The sequence below is a fragment of the Hippocampus zosterae genome, chromosome 13 (assembly GCF_025434085.1).
Source record: "Hippocampus zosterae strain Florida chromosome 13, ASM2543408v3, whole genome shotgun sequence".
Classification (NCBI taxonomy): Eukaryota; Metazoa; Chordata; class Actinopteri; order Syngnathiformes; family Syngnathidae; genus Hippocampus; species Hippocampus zosterae.
In genome coordinates, this window is record NC_067463.1 from 10,527,914 (window position 1) to 10,552,912 (window position 24,999).

Below are 24,999 nucleotides of genomic sequence, written 5' to 3' on the forward strand. Positions count from 1 at the left end.
CACTTCTAACTAAGTATTACCTTATTGTGCATTTGCATTTTTATTTTTTGCAATTGGCCATTCGATTATATATAGCACTGGCTACCTACCTTCATCTTGCTCGCTGAGCCGTCTTTGAGAAATAAATGTACCTTGTTCGGAGGAAAATATCTTATCCGATGTTTTCGGATATCAATGTTTTCCTCTTGTTCTCTTTTTGCCCTTTTGACCGTTTTAACCATGTATGTCCTCAGACTTAGTCTCTGAAGGCAATGGTAAGCTATTTTTGATTGAAGGAAAAAATATATACACCGTATCATCATTAAAACCTTTGAACTAAAGTGGGCCGGTTCGAGCCTAGAAAATCCGGGGCTGAAAAGAAGTCCCACTCCAGCCATTTTGAGGCCTTCGGGTGCCACTTGGATGTGAATGGGAGGTTTGTTAAAGAGGCGGTGAGGGCTGAAGCGGAGGGAAAGACTCCCACTGAGGACACAGAGCAAACACTCTCTGCTCATATAATGGACTGGAAAATTCCTGGCCGTAGCCTGAAGTAGCCATCCATGAAGCGTCCATAAAAACGTCAGTTCTGCTTTTCTACTGCTGATTGATAAAAGACAGCAGCCTTTCATATACATCCATCTTTAATAGCGACAACCTCACTAGGGTTGCGGGTGACCTGGAGTCGATCCCAGATGACTTTGGCCAAGAGGCGGTGTACACCCTGGAATGGTCGCCATCAGATTTGTTATATTCAACTCACGTGACATGTCTTTGACATTTATTGTTCCCAAAGTTACTGTCCTGTTCATGGAAGCCCAGCAAGTCAAGCAGTCTGAAGTTGCGATCGAAACTGTTTCACTCCGGTCCTGTAGGTGGCAGAAGTGCCAATTACTAACTGCTTGACAAGTAACAACTGTCGAATCGGAGATTTCACAATGCAATATTTAGCTCATTGATCCTTGTCTATGCAGATCATCGTGAATATATAATGAGGTCCTTCCACCGCTCCCCAAAGTCATGTGAAAAATTCCAACCTTAACTGTTACCTCCCAAGCGGAGTTTTAAAGAAGGAAAGTTCGACTCTGTTTTAAAGAGGTTATTTTGAGATACAGCCCGAAGGAGGATTTGGCAGGCGAGTCGGCTGCACGTTGCCAAGATCCAGCTGTGCTGCTCCTTGATAGGAAGTGAGCGGCTAGGATATTATCGATTTACCAGGAGGCCAGAAGGGAAGGGAGGCCGGCTCCCGACTCATCTCAGCCTCCCCTTCATCTGTCCGTCATGTCGCTCCTCCTTTTGACTTTTTTGTCCTTTTCTCTACAAGTACAGTTTGACAGGGAGAAAGATGAGGAACAATGTAGACATCTTTTTAAGCCTGCTACGCTATCTCAAGCCATGGTAAAGGCAAAGAGGTTTTCTTGTCATTTATTGCGGTGAGAATAGACACAGAGTGACTTAAAAGCTCCAAATCAAGATGTTGAAGTTGGTATAAAGCCAGGGTAGGCAAAGTTTGGCCTGCGGGCCACATATGGACCACAGAACATTGACGTTATTACAGTTCTGTACTAATTTTTGCATTGATTTATCAGTGTTTTCTGAAAAATTGGTTAATATAAAATGGGATTACCCTGCGATTGGCTGTAAACCGATTCAGGGTGTCCCCCGCCTACTGCCCGGAGACAGCTGGGATAGGCTCCAGCACCCCCCGCGACCCAAGTGAGGATCAAGCGGTTCGAAAGATGAATGAATGAAAAAATAAATGGGATTATTGGTTTTTTAGTAATCCCTCTAATTCAATAATTGCCTTACTGATTTATTGTAAGTAATATAAAACATACCGGCAACATGGAAAAATACATATACATTTCACATGTTTCATGTTTTACTTGAAAATATGGCGATGATCATTAAAATAATTCTGAATAATATAATGAGAGTTGCAACGATGAATCAATAATCCATCAAATGTTAATTGTTATGATAATCAATTAATTCATTTGAAACATTGTTTGATATAGAATAGAAATGCCACCCTCTCACAGGAGATATTTTCAGATTTCTGTAGCCCCCCATGAAAGCAGACCGATTACATTGGTCAACTGCAAATTTCAATCAGAGATGTTTTTTTTGTGTCTCGAAATGTATTTTTGATGAATAAAAACATGACACTGAATTATTATTCTACTATTAAATCGTGCTGTTCTGGTTCACGATGCACTTTCACTATGCACAGACGGACATTTTCGACGACTGTTCCACAGCAAAGGCGTGCTGCCATCACATTTCCATATTTATTGTTTTTACATGTGCTGCATGTGCCTGCTCTGCATCGCTGGCTCTCCCTCAGATTAACAATGGAAACGCTATGAAGATCAGACAGAAATCAGGGAAGGAGATATTCAGAACACTTTTTTTTCTTTTCCCCTTCAATAGGGGATTCCTAGCTAGTCCAATCAGAGCAAACCAGGCACAGCCACAACAATTCCATTTTCCAACCCTACTGCTTAAACGCACACTTGCGCACATTATCTGAGCCAAACACGTTGTGCTTTTCCGCAAGGATTAACACTTTCCCACCTTGGCCCTTTTTGAGTCCTCTTAAACGTTTGTCCTAGTCCTTAATTATTATCACTGTACTTTCTCCTGCTCATCCATGCTGCACCGCTCCAGCTTCAATCCCTCCGGCACGCATGGTTTTACATAGCAAACTGGCGCCACACCGCAAAGTCTTATTTTCTCTACGCTCCATCTTCTTTTTCTTCTCCTCCTCACCCATCCTTACCACCGTACGCTTTAATCTGCTCCAAGGGGGTGGGGTGGGGAGTGGGGGCTTAGTGGTGGCACAGATGCAGGACTTCCACATCGCTTCGTGTTTCCCTTTGACGACCCTCACCGGACAACTCTTGAGATACGACCGCTCAAGATAAGGAGATTGGATGCACGCCCCATTTTCTGCTAAGCTACTGAAGCTTCACGCAGTGGTGAAACAGTTCAAAATGTTTCTCTGTATGGTGCGCTGCAAAGGGCAACTCTGACTACACGGCTTAAGATCAATGCTCGTACTGGCAATAAATGATTAGCACATAATACAACGTACAATCACTGCTGTGCTTGAGCACCATTTGCATGCACACGCTCCATAGCGATGCAATGAAAACTGCGGCAAGTTTTGCAAGCAAAGTAATACTGGGCTAGAAAATTTAAAAATGTTCCATGCAGATACGACGCTCCGCCCATACTTCCAAAGCGGTTAAGGATTTAACATGAATTAAAAAAAAACAAAAAACAAAAAAAAAACACGCTTAATCAAGCTACTCACAATAATGTACAAAAATCCCACCAAATTTCTTGTGAGGACAGGCTCTGATGCTGAACTTTATTAAAGTAATCTTTAATCATGGTTCTCCCCTCAGGGTACAGCGCATATGACTGGAAAATTGCTGACACGGAGTGCTTTAGCCGATAGATCCACAGATAAGACTGTCATCCAGCATTGACTGCAATGGTTGAGGAGACAGAATATTTAATGCTGTTCACTTGGCTTGGCGGCCGGCCATCCATGTCTTTGTGATTTAATCCTCTTATTTTGGCCTTGAGCACCCAGGCAGTCCCAAAATGTACTTGTCAGTCTTTCATTGTTCTTTCACGACTTAACTTGAGTTTTCCTGTGGTCCAGCAAGAACCTTTTAGGTTAAGCAAAATTTTGAATGCTTATAAATATTGATCACTGGTTATTCATGACATTCTCGTCTGCTTCCTGACTGCTGTTGCAGTGCCCTGGACCAAGAAACTGAACCCAAACATTAGAGGTGTGCATCATTCTACAAAAATAGATTTGAAACGCATCTTGATACAAAGGGTACGACACGACGTTACAGCTGTTTTTCATTTGATTGTTTTGTATTTAGAGCACTAAAGTGAGGTTTCCAAAAAAGCCTAAAGAAACAATAAAATGCCAGAGAAAGTGAGTTGCAACGACTACAATGAGCTGCTGACTCAAAAACATCAACACACTCCACCATTTACCCAAACTGGGTGTTGGACAAGGACTGTATTCTCCGCACTATATGGCACATCTGGGTATAATGAATCGCCTATTTCAAAACTGTTTTCATATTTTGGGTGCACCACATTATAAGGCGCATAGAATAGAAGCTACAATAGTGCATTATGCATCCGCTAGCTGGAGCTACGCAAAGGGGAATACAATACAATACATTACATGATCTATATATAGCTTTCCCAACCGCTGCCACTGTAACAAAGCGCTTTACAGTACATTTAAAATACTACGTCCAAGAAATCAGAATATTGATCCAGATATAAGGCATATCAGATTATAAGGCACACCGTCGGCTTTTGAGAGAATTGAATGCTTTTAGGGGTGCCTTATAGTGTGGAAAATACGGTGTATAAGTTTGCTAAGGGCTGCAATAAACACATACTTTAATAATGAATCAGTTGAATTAAGACAAACAAACAAACAAAACAAAACAAAAAAAAGAAAGCACAAATATAAATTCTCTCCACAAAAGACAATTCGTTAAGATTCTCGATATGCATGGTACGACATGATACAACGATCTTAAAATGTAACTATTCAAATTCGTTGAATTGAGTGAGATTGTTTTGATTCAATGTGGCTGTAGCTTTCGTCACGTTTATTAATATGCAACAAGTCGGAAAAGCGCTCCAAAGCACAAACTTTCTGAGGTGATCAAATTCCAAGAGACAACAGCTCATTGGCAGCTTCAAACCTATTTACATCTGGTGGACATCTCTCATTAAAGACGATTTGATATGTAGCACGGTCCAATTCGAGTCAGTTTTTGTTACACCCGTAATAAACTGATTAGGGTTCGGTTACTGGTTCAGTCCTTAACATGTCAGAAAATAGACCAAAATCAAGACGATCTTTGCAGGTGTCCGATTTTGATTCCCTGCAAAGACAAGAATTCCGCTTTCGTGGAAGGCAACAAAAGGTCTGAGGATATTCACTGTTGAGGGGCTGAAATTCCAAGGATTCGGACAATTTTAAATTCAACGAGGTCACAAAAAGATTGATTGCTTATTAAAATTAGCGATTCATTTGATTTGTCAAACTGAAAATTAACATTCGAAGGCCTTATAGTCAACATTACTATTTTTGGCGACGCTTACTATAAAGCTCCACTCTACTTCTACATTTTTTGGCTGCCGTTTTTGTTTGCTACAGGCAGCAGTCTGTTGGCCTGCTTGTGCGTTCCCTGCTTTAGACTGCGTTGGTCTGTTTTGTGAGAACCAAAGTGACCGTCACTATAATTACCAGGCTGACCCATAACATGCATGACCTCGGTGTTACCTCCCCTAACCTGACCCAGCCTTTGGTGTCATGACACAACACTTACCACAAGTATATGCAAGCATGTGCAGGTGCGGCGTCATGCGTCCTGACATGCAAATATGTCGAAATGTGCTGAAGCACACGTGCACACATGCACATGTACACACGAACACACACACACACAGCTGGCTCCACAGACACTGGCGTCCATCACATCTTGTGAAACTTAATCTCTCTGAAAGGAGGAACAGCTGCACTGGTACGCATGCCTGCGTGCATGCACTCAGACACAACCAGTAGTCCAGCGAAAGATCAACTGGGGTGAAGCAAGAACTTGTCAGAGACTGGCATATGACAAAGCGCCTCTTGACCCGGGAGTCGCTGGCAGGGCCCATAAAAAAAGGTTGGAGTCCCCTTGCTTAGGGCGCCATGTCCATCTAAGGGAGAGTAACATTTTTACAAGCGTGTAAAAAGGGCTCCCCAAACCTAGATCTCGCCAAAACATAGGATGAAAGGCGTTCTGGCATGTACACCAATATTATAGACCGGCATTTCCCCAAACTGTTTGACCTCAAGACGCTTACCACACAATGTGTTTCCTCCTTGGAGCCCACGTTTATAAAACATCATGTACTCATCATTGCGTATTGCCACAAAATGGTCATTTTTGCAGAAATAATATAAATACAGACCACAGCAGACATGAATGGATTGCACCAAACATAAACCAAACAGCGAGAAGAAATAACTGTGAAAGACAATTGTGGGTGCATCGAAAATTGGGAAACCCCGTTTGTGGTGAATTCAGGGTTGCCATGGAAATGCCAAATGCGCTATGTAAGTGTATGAATGTATAGGTACACTCAATTCTGAACAAGACATTCCAAATGTGTGTTTTTTTATTTTACGGGACCATAAAGCCATTTGGTCATGAAATCATTTGAATCAACACATCCATCACTCTCCTAATGACGTATATACAGTACATACAGTGCCAACCGAACACACCGCTATAGATGCCCGGCGCTATATACGATATGCTCTCACTCACATCTGCCTCACATACTTGAGCCTAATTGCTGCAAAAGTACTTGCATGACTGATTGCCAGCGAGCGAGGGCCATAATGTTGGCGCGCGAGACTGCTGATGACCGTTGAATACACAGACACACACATAAACACAACACTAACAGCACATTACGGACACTCGGTTACGGTGCCGGCAAAATAAAACTATGCAACGGAAATAACACAAATGAAAATGCCACGCATTGCAAACACACCTGATAGGTGAGATGACATAATAAAATCAGATACTATGAGCATGATGTTTCTCATCATCTGCAATCGCGGTGTTCTAATTTGATTGGAAAGAGGTTGCTGGAGGACAATACTCCCCAGTAATCCACAGTATCCCCCCCCCCCACCCCCCCTACCGAGTCTAAATTGTTCATGCAATTTTTGCACATATTCATTGATGCTCAGGTGCAATTCCCTAAATTCCCATATGGTCGGTCCATTCAAAGCTGGAGGCTCTCGAAAAAGCCCCCTGAGCAGTTTCCAAAATCCAGACGGGCACCAACGAAAAAGCAAGTCTCAATCAGTCATCATTAAGCATCAGGCTGTAAAAGCCCATTTGGGAGGGTTGCCCTGTACCATTAGGACATGTGACATGCACATGGGTGCAAAATAACATGCTCCAATCATTGACCAAGTGCTACCGTTGATGTAAAGATCCATCAATACACTGATGGAGGAAGAGCGAGCTCACCTGACTGATCGTCAGTTCCCACGAGAGCAATATAACGATCGGCACATCAATCAAAAGCATCCCGACTGTTGCAAAACAACCCGAAGAGGAGGGCTGAGGTGTCAGTCATCAGAGGTCCGGGACACACGACTTAGTGGATGTGTGCCGTTGCATTCAGCCACATATCAGCAGAAGTTGATGTCAAACAATTGTACGCATAAAAACGGGACTCACCGTATCAGCATCCTGCCAGTGTTGATGGAAAAGTCAACGTGAGCAGACTGAAGCTGTCCGTCCGTTGCCTGCCTTGTGTTAACATCCACCGTGGCTGCAGCCGCTCTGCCCAAATGATCCTGCCCGCGCGTCTTTTCCCTCCCTCCCTCTCAAGCCCCTCTCTCTCTCCTCCCACACCCTCACATGCTCTCTCTCTCCCTTTCTCGGTTTCTCGCTCAATCATGCGCTCTCTCGCTCCAATAATTTCCTGCCCAGTGTGAACACGACTCAGTAAAGGCAGATGCCGTATTGACGGTTTAGTGAAGTGACGTTTGGGCAAATAGATTATATTCTGCAGGATTCCACAGTGATTCTCTGCCAGCCTTCCTTCGTCACTGGTTTAAAAAAAAAAAGCCCTGTGCGAAAGCATTTTTTTCCTCTTAAAATCCAGACTTGCAGTAATTTAGTCTCTCAACATTGAGGTTCCAATGAAACCACTTAATTTCTACATTATGTATGATCCAAAGTTCCAAACCCTCCGGTCCAGTTTCAAAACTATTGTTCATTTATTTCGCCTTACAATTAAAGTCAGGTGGGTAAATCATTTTAATCTGGTGTTTTGACCCCAGATAACAAGGGAAGCACTGTATCTGTACCATCCAAGTCCTTTGACAAAACAATGAGGTTCCAAAATTAAGGTCGGCTAAATGTCAAGATTTAATTGCCGTTTAAATAACTGCAACTGTGAATGTTTTGAACACCAGTTTTCATGCCAGTGTTTTATTGAGCCGAAATGCATCCTCGAGGAGATAGCCAAGACTTATGTGGACGGAGTTAAGTGCCCCATTGCTGAAGTCGAGTTGTCTTTCTTTAGAAGTTGAGACTGAAGCAACAGCACCCCTGCTGGTTGCAGCCCTGTAGTGCACTCTCTTTCCCCTCAATTGCTTGAAGACACAATTACTGAACAATAAGATCTAAATTTAATCAAGTCAAGAAGGGAATCATTTATTGTCCTTCTTGTCCTTACAGTCCTTCTGTGGTCTTTTACTCTGACCCTGGCATGAAGTATTTCCAACAGGTTGGCAAAAGTCGGCGGTTTCCCCTTTTTGTTTACCAACCTGCAGTTTCAGACAAAATCAGTCATCAATGATTATCTTGTGTTGTTTTCCAGTTCGCAGACAGTGACCCACAAATTGTTTTGTTTCTGGGCTGGCCCGGAACTAATTGCTTTGATGGTGATCGATCATGTTGAGCTTTATAATTGTTTATTTTCCTTCTCAGTAAACCGAAAAAAGAAGATGATTGGAAACTGATGTAATTTTTACTTTACTTACTTTACTTTTTTTCTTCCAGCGTAGTTCTCATGGTGGAAACAACCATGAAGGCAGCCACAAAGGGCGCTTATTAGTGCTTTTTGCTGATTCACAAGCGATTCTCTCAGCTTGCTTTCATTTGAGAAATGAAATTCTCAGAATGGTTTTTTTTTGGTCTGTTTTGCAACAATTAGCCTTTTCCGTTATTCCTCGTATTCCTCCGTTTTTCTTGTTGGTCCTTTCACAAGCGATTGTGTGGCTAAAAAGGCAAAGAGAAAACAATGGCAATCTCCTACAAGCAGTCATTCTATGTCCAAGTTGAAAAAACACTCATGCTAATTCACCGCCATCAGAACCTCTGAGCTGCCCTGAGCATTTAAAAGAGAAGTTGTAATTTGATGTCATGACTTGGCTATGTGCATCTATGTTGATGACTCGAATAAGAAACGCGTGCTTAAATTTGATGCGTGAGTCAATTGGATGGACAGCGTTTATCTGTTTGCCAAAGAGCTCACTTCAAAAGATACGTCCTCCTGGCAAGCGCAGTTTTGTGGTACATTTTATCAAACGAGTGATACAGGGAATGACGGCAAATGATTTTCAGGGGTTGGGGGATAACTAGAAACAGTTGGGGTGAGCAAAATTTCAACCACAAACTTTTGCTGACACCGTGTTTGTGAGGGTCTTCACAGGACTGTTTGCATAGGGGATAAATGGGAGCTGGAATTTTAAACAGAACAATGCTGGTGCACAAGACGACATCCAAAGAGAGAGAGAGACACACATACACACGCACACACACTGAGCGACTAATCTGGGTGTGCTGACCTTGAACACCAAATATAATCAGTGGTGCAGCAGATTCCCATTAGAGCGATGTAAATGAGATGGAGGAGCATAAACGCGCTTTTGTTGCAGAAACTCTACAGCTCAGTGGATACAAGATAACGCAACCTCAGGCTGGACCGCACACACGTATGCAGACACATGCACACACTCGCGGTCAGAATTGAAAGCCCTCACATAGTGGGAAAAAGAAAAGAGTAAACACACCGCAAGTGAAGGTGTTATCAACACATTTGGAATAGAAGCAATCAGTCACAATGGAAATGACGACAATCTTGACCAGGAAAAAAAAAGGGCAAATGCATGTAGCAAGTCCAATAATTGCTTTGCAAAATGTACACATGGTAAATATCTACACATGAATCAATCTGAGTTTGTTATGATTCTGTTTTTATTCATTGTGGGGTTAGCGAAAGCGTTCAAGGGTTCAAACCTTTTCATGCCTTTGTGTGAATCATGCCAAAGAAATGAGACTGCTCGAGTTTTTTTTTTCCCCCGAATACATCGGAAAAATGGAGGCACATGTTTGATGGAGGCCTAAGTGTTCCCTTACAGGAACATATGCTGAAAAAAGTGATGACTTTTTAATTGCTTGGTGAGAAATATTTGGGTCTCTGCCCCATAGGCTCCTCCGCATGCACAACTTCAATCACACACAGGCATGAGCGCGCACGCACGCACACGCGCTCAACAGATAGTAACGCGGCATATTAAAGATAAACGCCTTGCTATCAAGATAACTTCAGTGGATGAAAAAGGACGTCGAGCTGTATTTGATGGGCCTTCTTGTCGGAGCCCCCACAAGGCACCGCGGGCACGGAGCTGTGAAGGCATTGCCGTCTATAATCGTACAGAGCTCTGTTAAATACTTGCTGTGCCTTTTCATCAGAGAGTGCTTCAGTCAATTCACACCCCTGACTGTGTAAACACAAATCTACGCTTCCTAGCAGCTCTCCATCACATAATCAGGGAGCTGACTGATGAATATTTATCAACGCACGGTACGGGTTCAGAATTCAGAAGGTTTTGGATATACTGCGGTTGTTTGTAGAGGAATGGAACCGCAAAGACACACAAAGTCGTTTTACCCCTTCCCTCAAGGCACACCGCACATACCATCAACTAACTAATTTATCAGTTGTCAGTGGTTGTAGTCATGCATGAACTTCGCATTTTCCTGACATTTCTAGTCACCACACTACGCGAGCTCACTTGATCAGCGTCTGTCAAAGCCTGCAGCTCGTCTCATCTCGTTATCGTAATGTGATCTTGGAACTGACGCGTCGCATTATTGGAGATACTGCCTGTGACTGACTGCGCTTTTCAAACTGAGGCTGGCTAAATTCTCTTGGCTCATCAGCACAATGACGGAAACCATGTTCTCAAATATGTACTTTTTATAATGGAGTAATATCCTGCTCACCAATCATATCCCCCAACCATATTCCACTGTTACCGAAATGGAAGTTAAAACTGTGTTTTTAACCAAGAAGACTAAAAAGAATGCAACAGTGTAGCTAAATGAATTGGCAATGTCAGCTTTTTCACTACACATCTTCCTTTTTATCTGGGAAGACGTGCTAACTTGCCAAAAAAAATGCTGCCCTCTTCTGATCTGGGGTGGCATTGAGGAGGCATTTGTTTGGCTCTCACTTTGTCAAACCAACAACCTCAAGTGCTTCTTTATGTGTCATGTGTGCTACCTTGTGACAACACAAAAATCAAGTCCTGGAATTCGAATTAGCCCAAACTGCAAAGCCACCCTAACAATGGACAAGCGGATTAACAAAATGTTTATAAAAGAAAGGGGAGGCCTGGCAAATTTGTCGTGTCACCTTGAAAGTTCAGCTTATGACTTATGAGGAGGGTGCAGAACGGAATGGCCATTAAAGCCATGACATTTGAATTAATGTCAGTATCATAGGTACAGCCGCAGCGCCTTCCATTTGCGCAGTCACACAATTCGCCTCAACCGCTGACGGTTAATGAGTAATGATGCTGCCAAAAACCTGCACGCGCCACCCTGCATTAAAAAAAAAAAAAAACTTGACACTCACGTCCATGAATATCCATTCTCTGAATATTTTTTGGATGCACTTTAAACATGGCTGCCTCCTGTTTGACCGATAACTCTCTTTTGTAATGATACAATTGACTTGTTCATTGTCTTAGAAGCACATTGCAGGTGCTTAAAATGTGCACAACTGAAGAAAAAAAAAATGTAGCGGTAAACAAAGACGCTAGCTAGCCTGTTGCACGGCGGCCCTCTCTCTTTGTACAGGGATTGTTGAAGGTATAAAGTTGTAATTGAAAACAGGAATGGATCTATGACTGAAGAAGCATTTCTGTAGAGAAACGCGTGTGACAGAAGTGATAAATTCATGACAATTAAGTTGTAATGGTTGGAAAATAACGTACATTTACAACATTTGGAGAAAACTTATTTTGTGACGTCAATAAATTGTAATTTGAACAAGTCAATGCCAAGATTCCCTCTGCACATGACCAGACCAGCAGAGAGACTTGCCACATCCATACATTTGTAAAGAAATATAGTTAAATATGACTTGAGTAGGCATCAGGTTGATGGTTGAACAAAGCCAACAAATGAAGCCATTTCCTTGTCGTCACTTGACAAGATCCTCAACATTCCTCATCTTTAACAAAGGGATAACTTTATATTTTAAAGGTTTGCATTTTTATGCAAAATTAAAACAATGGTTATGCCAAATTAAAACTTTCTTCTTTGAATACTTCACCTTCATTTGTAAAGTTGGATGAAATTGTCATCAGTTTTTTATTTGCACTCCCTTTCCCATTATGACATGGATCATAAAAGCACAACAAACGAGACAAAAGCACGCTGACGGTGTCGACATGTCTTATGTGACGTCCCCTATTGTGGAGTTAAGAGGCACCGCTTTTGACTCGTGTTGTAAACACGATCATACTGCACTCACAATAGCGACGCTTGCACTGGCTGAGCTGCAGGGGAAAAAGGTCAGTGTGATCCTTTGAAAACACAAATTGATCAATTCACTGAAGCAGGCGCTAACGTCTGTGACTTCATTTTATAAAAGCTTTGTCATATTCATGGTTTGGGTTATTATTATTATTTATTTATTTTTTGCAAACACAAAATCAAGATGCACTCGGTTGGGCTGCATGGCGGCGTTACCAGCTCGGAATGTAAAGCAGCACTGCAAAACAACTGTCAGGGACAAGCTGTGATATGCACTTTAATCATGTGCAAGAGATGGATCTAAGACTGTACGTCAGAGCTGCACACGGCAGGAAGGGATAACCCTGCAGTGCATGTGAATTTGTGTACGTGTGTGTGTTTGTGACAAAGGACTGAAATTGAAGGAGTGACGTGGTGGGGAATGGAGTGGGGGGGGGCACATGAGAGACAGCAGCTTCGTAAGCGTGAAGAAGTTTTTATTAAAAACTAAGAGGGGGGCCACAGAATGATGAACATCCAGTGTGCTCTTTCCACATGGAGAAAATTGCATTTGGGCATATTGAGCTGCTTAGAAAGATGCGCATTTTCATGGTAGCACTTATTAGCAACTGATAGAAAAAAGAAAAATCAGATTTGCAGAGTATACTGTACGAGGAGCACACACGCTCATGCGTGCACGCACACACACATGCACACGCTGTATAAACAAAGAGAAGTCTGTGTCTGTTGGATGAGAGTGAAAATGCAGAGAGTAAGAAGGGGGGAAAAAGTGAGTGAGGAAGAGGTGACAGACATGCCATGTCAAGTGAGGAAAAATGAATGACAAAACCTGGCGAATGATTAAAGAAAAAAAAAGAAAAAGTGAGCATGAGTATAAAATGAGTCATTCTCCATATGTGGCATGAGTGTGGCTGGTGTAGCTTGATGTGTTTTCAAGAGAATAAAACACTGTGTTCAAACAGAACAGAATAATACACCTGCAGCGATCCGACATTGCGATCCACATTCACCAAACATGGCTGACATGCCAGCGCTAGAAAGATATTTTCTACATTCTGTAGTTTCAGACTCATTATTTTCACACCAGTTTCGTTTAGCAACCACCCCCCCCCCCGCCTCCACACACACACACACACAAAGCTAATAACTGAGAACAGATGAAACTCAGAGGAAAGTCGAAAGCCCGTGACACACTACAATTGAGAAATCAAAACGTTTTGAGCGGGGTGGGGGGTGCCTAAAGTCGCAGTATGTGAACAGTAATCACGAGAGACTCCGCACGAGACGTTAGTTGAGCAAGCAGCAAGGCTGAGTGAGCTCAACACGTGTTTAGCATTATCTTTTCAGTCGTACCAAAATAAAGAATCAGCTTCAACAAGGAGTGTTTAAAAATAGAAAAAAGAGTAAACCTGAAGCAGCAGCGTTTGGAGAGCCCCTCCATCCAAAACCAACCAAAATCAAAACCAAGATGATGGATGATCAAATATATGGCTTACAGAACTGAGGAAAATCAATCAACCAGAAACAGCAGGCATGCCGGATGAGGTGCCAATCACACGGGGTAGACTTTTGGTGGGTTCTCTACGCTGCCTTGGACTGACCTCTTACCTTTGACCTCAGAACACCAGCTGAAACTACGGTGTCCACCACTGAAAAAATCTAAAAAGGCCCTTGCCTCATTTGCCAAGAATTGGGCATAAGACTAGCAAATAGAAGCCAAGCGAAGGGATTTCAGGCTGCTGAGAAGATTCAGAAATGATCCAGTAATAGCAACATTTCTGCTCTTTACATTTCAAAAAATAAAACTTGAAATTGATAACATTTACAGTGCTAATTCTGTACTCATGTTGCTAGCGCTGCTAATTTCTTTGTCACGACTCGCTGCCCATCTTTAAATCCCTCCTCAAAACTCACTTGTATTCTTTGGCGTTTGACTCAGCATGACTTAGATTGCTATTGGTTTTACTGCTTGGTGCTTTCTACCGCCTTATTACTTATTACTTATTACTGATTCGTCTTACTGTTTATTGTATATGTTAAATCGCTACATGTACAGCACTTTGTATGCAGTGATGGCTGTTTGAAAGTGCTCTATAAATACTGTTGACTTGACTTGACTTGACTTGACTATGCATTTTCATAACGGCATGCCATTATGAAAGATCATGTTTGACAATCACATTCATAAAGGTTAGTAAGGGGCGTGGCTTTGGTCAGAGACTCGAGGTAGAAGAGGGATTAGTGAAGAGAGGCTATATGCACATCTTGCTAGTAGTTTTTACACCACAAACTCCACTTTTAACAGTTACTCCTTTCTTTTTGAATGTCTATTCTTTCAATTCTGGTTTACATGCTACTCAAAACATCGCTTTGATGAATTTTCTAGGGCAAACATAGTTTCCAAAACCAAAACAAATTGCACGAGCTAAAAAGGACTAAAAATGATAATTATGTTTGACATTAAAGGTCCTACGGTATTTTTTTCCTCTGAAATCATACTAAATTCCGGCTGTGTGGTTGGTGTTTTATGTGAACCCCCGCATTCCCTGCCCCCCCGAAAGAACAACATTATGTTGGGAGTTTGGAGCAATTGGAGTCATCGGGTTCCCTGGCAAGATGACAGCCCATTAACCAGGGCTGCTGACTCCCTCCAAATGGCTGACGAGTGACAAGCTGATCAGCGACCACATTAGTGAGGAAGTGCATGGCTGCATTTTGTCACACTGCAAGACACAAACCTCCCCTTGAATGCTTATAAAGCAGTTGAATAGCTTATTTTGACCTAGGTGTAACCATGAAAAGGATGTAAACAGACAAGAGTTGCGCACTTTGGATTGGCCAGTTTTTCAAAGCTGTCTACTTTGCATGCGTGCAGACACATTCACAGAGGTCCCCACAAAGCGGTTGTCACTGTAATTGGTTTCCTTTGCCAACCCACAATAGCCAATTATGTGTTATTATACACCACGACATCTCTTGTGGTCTGTATGCGTGTATGTATGTGTGTGTGTGTACCCGTATACATGGGTGTCATCGTGGGCGTGATTGGCAAATTGATGGTTATGTATTACAATGTGCTGAAAGAAGGGGAGGGGATATGTCAATGAGATGGTGGAGGCCAGGAAGAAACATATAGAGTGAATTGAAAAAAAGAAATTAAGGACACGAAGAGGCTGATTGTATTTGACAGTGTTAGAAAGGACAGCCTCATAGGGAGCCGCAGACCTCCAGTGAGTTGCGTGCTGATGACAGATGTCTGGTGGCCCGAGACATGCGAGACGCAGCCAAGTCAAAGCAGAGCTCACCACAGACTGAGCAACTCAGTCAGAGAATGACTAGTGTTCCATCATGGATGAGCAGGATATGACTGAGTGCTATGCGGCTGGATTTTTAAACATCATATCAAAGTCTCTAGAAAGCACGATGGTGGCCAAGAGCACACAAAGGCAAAATGTCAGCCTGATTGAAAGCAGCGCATTGTGAATAACAACACAAGTCCATGACAACAAACCACAACAAGGCTGACCTACCCCCGCCCCCCATTTCAGCAGAGATCTAATTAAAACAACTAAAACACCTAACATGATTAAGCAATCCATTCAGAGCGCTTTATTTCAGGGAAAAATTTGATTCTGACGTAACTTCTTGTCCAATGTCTGTCTATTATTATCGTCTTCTTTAAAATGTACATGCATATCCCCTGCTTTTTTTTTGCCCAGGGCCCTTAAATCAGATGCATCTGCAGTACGAATGCTTATCTGCACACATTCAACCTATATGTCACCAATAGCCAATTATGCAGTCTGCGCGGACGGGGAAGAGTGCCGGGTAGAGAATTTACAAACGTTCTTGAATTTTATATTTAATCCCACCTGAAACATGGAGCATCAACTGGATATTTGTGGTGAGAGTAGAAATTCATCCAGACATTTATTACACGCAGCACTGACATGACATCTTTAGTAGACGTCTCCATTAAATTCAGGAGATGAAGCAGCGCCATCTTATTTCCCCCAAATATTTCTACCTCCCCCCGCCTCGCTCCTCTGTCATTCTGAATTGAGCCGCAACAAATGTGCCATGTGACGTCATTATGGGTGTGTGTGTGTGTGTCACTCGATGTCATGCTTTGTGCGCATGCGTGTCACATCACAGACGCATACCGTTCACGTTTGAAGTCGTATTTGTTTTAGCAATAATAATAATAATACATTTTATTTATAAGCGCCTTTCAAGACACCCAAGGACACTTTAGAATAACAAAACACACAAAACAATATGCGAACATGTATGTCAAAAGATCAGATCGGTTGGATCACAGAGTGGTATATGAGAAATAATTACGTGACAAATCTCTTCAACCTTAAATGAACTACTCTACTACAATCCATCGGTGTAAACATGCAAACAAAAACTGAAGTACAGTGTGGATTTATATACAGTACTCATTTACATTAAAACTGGTAAATGCACATGATGAATATATTATTAGAGTACTGTAATTTAAAAAAAACACATATTTAGCTTTTTAAATTTTTTTTTTGCTTGCCTCATTTTAAGTTTGAGTAAACCATCAAGACATCCAAATCCATCTTGACTTACTGTACATTCTTAATACTGCTCCAGTCTTTATGTTTATGAAGGATGACAGTGATCTGTCTCGGCCTGATTTGCAGCTATAGTATGCTTCCGTAATCCTCACCCTAATCTATTGCTGTTGCGTCTGTGTGTGTGTGTGTGTGTGTGTGTGTGTGTGTGTGTGTGTGTGTGCGCGCGCGCGCGCGTATTTAAGCTTTTGGAGGGCCTCTTTCCCACGACTTGCCCGCTACATGTACATAAGTAATACCATAGATTTCTCCCCCAACACAATATTCTGAACAGAGACTCTTTGCACTGAGTTGTCAGTATTTCCATTAACTGGTCAGTCAGTAGAATATCTCCAGTACAAATTGAAAGGTTTTGAGAGAAGAGATATGAGGAAAACAAAAGAGAAGCTGTTTTTAAGCACCCCTGTGAGAAAGCATTTATCACCCAGAGAATGGATGACAAGATAGAATTTGTCCCATGGCTTCTTTTTTATGGCCAAGCGCAGATTTATGTTCTCTCTAATGGGACAGCCTAAGTCAAACTTCACTTTGGTCATTTTAAAAGTGAAGTATTGGGACTATTTTGACAGGAACTAGCACAGAAACACCTGTAAAAACCTGGCAAGCAATGTCATTCCGCCGTCTGCACGCAGTGAAACAATACAGCACAAGCCGGATAAAAAGTGGACTCACAGCGTCTGTTCTCACGATCTCGAGATGTTTAGTTGGGTTGGGGTCGAGGCTACGATGTTCTTTCACGACAAACTCATCCAAGCATGCATTTATGAGTGCTGCTTTGAGAGCTGGAGACATGCTAGCACACATAAGTATTAGGATGGAATTATGTAGATTTCGGAAGAAACTAAGGGGTCTAGCCCTTGAAAAATATAATTGATTCGGAGGAAACGTGAAGTCATGTGGTTGATGATTAATTGTGCGCAAAACACTCAAATGACATAATCTCATTAGAATTGCTCGGCATGCTAAAACTAACATTTATGTGTTTGTGTTTGTGTGGGCACCCATTGAGCGGGTCCGGGGCCATCCTCATTATGTGGTGTGACTCATGTGAGGGTAATTACAGCATGTGAGACAGTGGGAACAAGGCTACTAGTGACCCAGAAATCTGCGGGCTAATGAAGCGATAAGACACACACTCTTCCTCTCCTCTCGCCCACATGCTCACCTCACAAGAAGGGAGGCGGACAGAGCTCGGCAAAGAGAAAGTCAAACAGACACGAGGGGGATAATGTCTGCCTCAGACTTCATTAGGGAGAGTGGAGAGATTTGGGAGGAGCTGCCAAGAGACGGCCTGTCAGGCGCCGACCTCTTCCTCGTGCCCACTAATCTGCCTACTCTTTGTTCTTCGTCATATCTGGCCAAGGCTCCACAGGACCCAGGTCCCGCTCCACATGGCCAGATGAAGCCAGATTGGCCGAAGTTAAATTCTCTTTTGAAGAATCGTCGAGGTGTAATCGCCGGGTGAAGCCACGTCTTGCAAGGTGCAGGCTGCGCATTGTGCAAACACAGGAGACAAAGCGACTTGTGTGTGGATGCTTGGCTAGGCGTATGCTGAAAAGACTCAAGGCTTCTTTAGAATGTCATCTAAAGGTTCATGTCAGGCCGATTTATCCCCTTAGTCCCAAAGTCATGGCAGGTTGTTGTTGTTGTTGTTGTTGTTGTTTTAACCTGAGTGTTTAAGAAATTAAAGATTTAAAAGCACGTCTTCCAGTTCTGACATCTGAATAAATCATTCATCTTTTCTCGACCGCATCGCTTGGCATCAACCTGAGCAATCAAATGTCACGATTTTGTCCGCACATCGTCAGTGGCAGTCTGGAAAGTCTAAATTATATATTCGTGAAAATATGACATCATTTTTGGCATATGTCAAATGACCATTTTTGCTCAACTGTGACATTTTCAAGAAAATTACTTGTTTTATTGTCCTACTTCCACAATAGTAGCAATGATATGTATTCTTCAGTTGATTAAAATTTACGTTATTAATTAATTCTGCATTGTTTAAAGAAACATATTCTATAAAAAAATACTATGTATTGTAAATGTGTATGTAAATACTGTAAAAAAAATACATTATATATATATATATATAGATTTCCCATGCATATTTGAAAATCATAAAAACAAAATGACCAAAAATCCTATTCTCCAAATTGCGAAAATTATCTGTATTTTTCTAAAACAAATACAACGCTGAAAAACGATCGCTTCTTTAGCAAATAAATTTTTTTCTGTTCGCGAAAGAAGCTAACCATTTTTTAAATATGTATTTTTGAATTATTACTAAAAATATGTTTAACAACAACAAAAAAAGAGGCAAACACTCTATCAACAATAAAAATCTACAAGAAAATATACGATCAAGGCATCAAACAAATCCTCATGTGCAGTTTGCAGAATAGTCTGTGACACGTTAAGTGCTTTCATTGTTCTGATTTGCTATTTCTGCAACATGTGCAAACATCATGTGCACAACAAACACCAAAACATATCACATATTTATGCCTTGGCAACAACTTGTCGTGGCCACCCAAATCTTCACATAAATCACAAACGCTGGCCATGATAATGCCACATTCTGGGATAGAAATGGCAAAATGTCATAGCAAGAGAGCGCTCCAGCATCTTTTCCCTCAGCACTGTGTATTAATAAAAAGAGGAAGCAATAAAAAAAATGCCCCAAGATAACTTCAGCACTATTCAAATAGCACTGAAATGATTTCAACATTGCCTTCATTTAGCTGAACTCGTGTGCAAACAGTGTGACATTGGTGCACAGCAATGAGCTTCAGAGAAGCACAGGAACAAAAGAGAGTGGTGTTTCCGCCTTACACACACTGTTGCCAGAACATAATCTTGATGTTCCAGGCTGAATGAATTTAAATCCTTGTCTAATGATATTAAAAAGGATCATTCTCACTGCAGCTTCAAGTTAACCGGCAAATGATTCAGTGGTGTTTCTTTTTCTAGTGGCAGTCTGAGAGCGTTTCACTGCAGCTGCTGTGTTACATAACGTTTTCTGTAGCACTTGGATTCGTAAAATTCTTCAATTGTGATTCCGGAAAAATGCTTCCGCTGACCATCATGATGTTGACCTCTGCTTGAGTCAGAGATAATAGACTGGTTTAAGGTCACACAGGTTTGATACAATTTTGATGCTAAAATACAAAAGCGAGCCACAAGGGGGCAGTAGACGCCTTTCATCTTTGTACAATCACCACTCTGCCGAATGGAAACAAACAAAACCATTCTTTCATTGGAATTCATTCAGAGATATCTAGTTAATATAGTTACAAACCTGTGCCAAGTGTTCTGTGTTATTCACAGAAAAATAAACAAGACTCAAGGGCAATGTCCTACCGTCGCAGCCTGTAACTTCCAGACACAAGATTGGGTCGATAGTTTGTGTGTAGTCCTGCAAAATAATTAATCACGTAACCAAAACCAGTTCCCAGTGGAGCACAAAGCCGCTAAGGTGAAATAGTTATTAAAAGCTGAAGTAACGAAATATGGAAGCGCTGTTTCTTCATTCTGAGAGCAGTTGGTTGGCTGTATTTTTTGTTTTTTGTTTTTAAATCTACCTGTCTCTATTGCTCCCCCCGAAAGTCTTCACAGTCTTCATCAAACAACGACAAAGTCCTCATATCCGGACAACACGTTGGCAATAACTGCCATGACTACCACTGCCAAAAATACGGCCTAACTTGACATAAAATTTCTCATCTTCAACGTATTGTGTGTCAAAACATCTCCACTGATGTGCCAAAGGAAGTGACACCAAACGCAACCCACTCGCGATGTTTCTTGTTGGTCGGTGAGACACAAATGCAGGTTATTCACAACCTACGCTCCTTTGCAGACACAACATAAGTATATGTGTGTATGTATGTGTGTGTGTGTGTGTGTGAAATTTCCTACCCCCGTCACACCCTTTACAAGATGACACCTTGACGTATACTGTTTATACACAAGCACCAATGCGCTCACACGCACACACACACCCACACACATGCACTCATCGGCTGGAGGCACTTAATTTCCAATTCCACCCCCTCGCCTCACCCTGTGCACCCCTCATATCCCACTCAGGCCCAGCACTAATGTGCACTGTTACTATAGAAACCTGACACACTGAGCCTGGCAGCAATTTACGGCACAAGTAATAAAATCAACAGCAAAAGGCACACCTCCAACACTTATAGTGTCTACCTGGAAGCATACCGTCCCACATGTAATCAGCACGCATATATTTACAATTTTTCACATTACCTTTAGTCATGGTTCATCACTGAGCAGGGCAGTTTTGAAGTGGGAGCTGAAATACCAGACAAGAGAAGAGTATAAACGTTCTGCAAACTTGATCAATCAACAGAAAGCTTCATCTGATGAACAAATAGTTTCTCTTGTCATCCAAGAAGAGTCATTTGCTTGATAAGCTTGTCTGTTTGATGAAGACAAATGAAGTGAGGCTTGCAGATGCCCCGGTTGCCAAATTGGGCCAATCAATTCCTCAACATTCAGGTTCCACAAACTTTCCCAGCTCGAGACCCAAATTAGGACCGTGGTTTTTCCTCCTAATGATACTGCAACGAATAACAATATTTTTTTGCATGCGGTTCTTAAGATGTGTTTTTTACACTTTAACCGAAGCATCTTTTTTAATGTATCATGAATTGGTTTTGAATTAATTTTCAGTTGGTACAAAAATTACGAGGGAAAAAAATAATGTCGTGACTGAAGCAAATATTGTTGGAAGCTGACAAAAACATTTTTATATATGTTCAAATACTATAGACACAATCATCAGTGTTTGTTGCCAATGTGAAAGTAATGATACAGAGGGACTCTTCATTCATGTGCCTGCTTGATGAGTAAAACAAACAAACAAACAAACACTGAGTGACACAGTAAAAACGGATCATTTAGGCTTCATGTTTGAAAAACCCGCTGGGTATGTTGCTGCTCTGCCACCTAGAGACAAAGTTGAATATGACACCAACTGTGACCAAGCTGACTTCAGAGTTAAATCGGAGTTACTTTCCTTCTTTTATCTTTTTTCAAAGTAATTTATGAACCATCCAAAGCTATCCTGTTAATAACATGTGAATTCCTCCTGTGTGCATTATTTTTGGAAATCCCACAGAGGGCCCCTTACAGAGAATGAGATGAAAACTGCTTTTTTTTAATTTGCAAGTTTTCAGGCTCAGACAAAGGAGGAAGAAAATGGCACTAGAGAGTCGTGCACACACAGTCTCTGCTGCATCTTTTAACAGGGTAGAAAGGGATGAACACATGCTGTATATTTAGAACGGTGACGCCATGCAAAAGTCGACATGAGAGGAAAAGCTCGGCGATGCGTTTGAGAGCTACATCGTCAATAATGTATAAGAGGCGGCCTTTTAAAAAGAGACGAGGATCGCCACTCTGTCTTGTCTGCTTCGTTTGCAAGTCTGTCCACTCTGTAGCGGATGTTGGTTAAATTTTCATATTTCGGTAACTCTGGAGTCACATAGGCAGGCTACACACACGTACTAGCAATAAGGCTGTATTTAAGCATTTCCACGATTTGAATGAATGTTCCCAAAAGATGATTTTGAACTGGTGTGGGATGTTTTCAGTCTGATTCTTCCCCCATAATCCGGAGAAGAGATGGGACTGGCAATCGCAAATCCGTCGAACTCTTCTCTTTACCGGTTATTCTCACCAGGGTCGCGTGTGTGCTTTGGTCTAGAGGCGGGGTGCACACTGAATTGGTCGCCTGCCAATCGCAACCAGTCAGTAAGTATTCATGATGAAAGGGATGTGAACGAGAGTGATAGTCAATTACGAAGCAGCTGTTGCTGGAGACAAATTGATGTTATGTCATTACTTCATCATCATCACCATCATCATTTCATCATCATCAACTAGATCAATGGCATCATATTTTGTGGCAAAATATAGACAAAAGGAAAAATGCAGAGGTTGACTGTAGTTTTGAGTTGTGATATCACCAATCGCCACTGGATGGCAGGCAAGTCTTAGATGTGCTGACACTGGGTCTTATACGGCCCTATACTGTATTACTAATGTGAGTGTGCCTAATCACTTTTTTTGCAAATTTTTAATGATATGCACGACAAACATTCAATAATATCACAGTTCTGAGTGGCTTGATTTTTCTCAAAACATTTTGAAAATTAGTTCTTGCACTTAATCTCTGATTCTTTTTGATGCAAGAGATTCCTTTGCACTGTAAAAAAAATGTGGTTAGTTTGTTGTTTGCTTCAAACCGTTTGGTGTTGGGTTGGGATTGTGGATCTTTTACATTAGAAAATGTATTCGCAAAAATGGAATATACTAAGAGCATGTATTTTTCAGATATGTGCATATTTTGTCCAAATTGAAAATATAATTTTGTCACATACATTTGTTTCGGAAGTGTGTGGTCCTAGTTGGCCTCCCAGTCGCTGTGATGAAAAATTGTGACCCCTGCAACATTTAAATTGCCCAATTCCAATCTAAGTGATCATGTCGATGATGGATCAACAATGATTTCACAAGGTAGGAAACCCGTGCTTACGTTTCTAAATAAGATAAGATAAGATAAGATATCCTTTATTCGTCCCACACTGGGGAAATTTAAATGAACAATTTTACAACATTCCTAGAAAATCACAGTATATTTTACGTTATAATACGCACATTATATACAAATATTTTCAGAACAAGCCTATGGCTAGCAGACACCACGATGTTCGTGGACAGGGAGATTCCGAACGCTGCTATAGAGTTCTTAGTCGCAATGTAATGACCAGATATGCTAACAGGAAGCCCTCTATTTTCTCTTCCACCACGATTCTTTCTGCTTGAGATTTTCTGGAAGCCTTCCCTGTGGTGCCTTGCTACCTCTCACAGGTCAGTCTTGGTACTACGAATAGACATCCGGTTTGTGGGAGGATACTCGCCCTTGTCGGCGGAGATATCCGATTATGTGTGGTGTGCTGCGTTATGTCATTTACTAAACAGACAGTAAATATGTAAGGTCTTTCACACTTTAAAAATTGGTTAAGACGTTAAAAATCAGTATGTGTGTGCCCCGTTCAACTTTCTCATGGACCAAATCTTCTCTATACAATGCAAAAACTCTCTACAATTCATAAACAAAACAAAAAAAATAGACTATGAGCAAACTGCATCCAACAATCTTTCAAGGCTTCATGTGAAAACGTTTTTTGCATTTGGAGGTCATCGAAGCAGTGAGCGCTTACCCGCCTCAATGAACGGGTCCCCGGTGCTGCTTCATCTTTAAGGATTGAAAGAGTCAGAAATCTCCCCAGAATTCTCCTGCAACACAGAGGGAGGGTGGGAAGGTGTGGGAAAGGGATGAGGAGATTAGGAAAGAGAGTCTTTGCCTTTCAAAATTCAACCCTCTTAAAATCAACTCGGGCTTTGGTGCCGAGTTCCCTCTGGTGCTCACAATGGATGTGTGTGTGTTTATGCCACAGCGTTTGGATCGTAGTAACCGACGTGCATCCTGAGTTCAACTGCTACAGCCAAGTTCTAAAAGCACACGGGTCAAACGGGCAGCCCTGCTTCAGCTCCCACACTGGGGGGCTTTTAAGGCTTTTAAAAGGCTAGCTTCTTCTCGCAAGCCAAATGGGCTGTCCATTTGTGTGCGTGTGGCCGAGAAAGTCAGTGTGGGAAAAGCATGCAGCACCTCTGTATGATCAGCACACATTCTGACAGATCAAACGGGTTGCATTAGGACACACATGTGAATACTGATGCGCAAGTGCGTGTAACGTAAGCAGTCACCGTGTGCAGTTCATAGTTCATAGTTTATACTGCTTGTCCTTATTAGTTACATGGTCTGCTGGAGCTTATCCCATCTGACTTCGGACAAGAGTTGGGCATATATATATATATATATATCACTCATTGCTACTGAAATTCTAAGATGTCAACTTTTTTCAACCGGAGCTCCTGGAGAAAACCCACACAAGAACAGACAGAACTTGCAAACT

The 24,999-nt window shown here is 41.8% G+C and overlaps 1 protein-coding gene across 34 annotated transcripts in view; it reads right to left on the reverse strand.

Annotated features, from left to right (window-relative positions):
* LOC127613869 (receptor-type tyrosine-protein phosphatase delta-like) overlaps nucleotides 1-24,999 on the reverse strand; it is a 159,954-nt gene that overhangs the window by 85,650 nt on the left and 49,305 nt on the right. For 33 of the 34 annotated variants that reach the window (XM_052085147.1, XM_052085130.1, XM_052085152.1 and 30 more), the window contains exons 4-5: nucleotides 24,244-24,319; nucleotides 21,263-21,308 (exon numbers count right to left, since the gene is read on the reverse strand). The gene's annotated coding sequence lies outside the window, so the exon portion shown is untranslated. Of the gene's footprint in view, nucleotides 1-7,283; nucleotides 7,445-21,262; nucleotides 21,309-24,243; nucleotides 24,320-24,999 lie in introns of those variants that run through there. The other variant, XM_052085121.1, reaches the window with a different exon arrangement.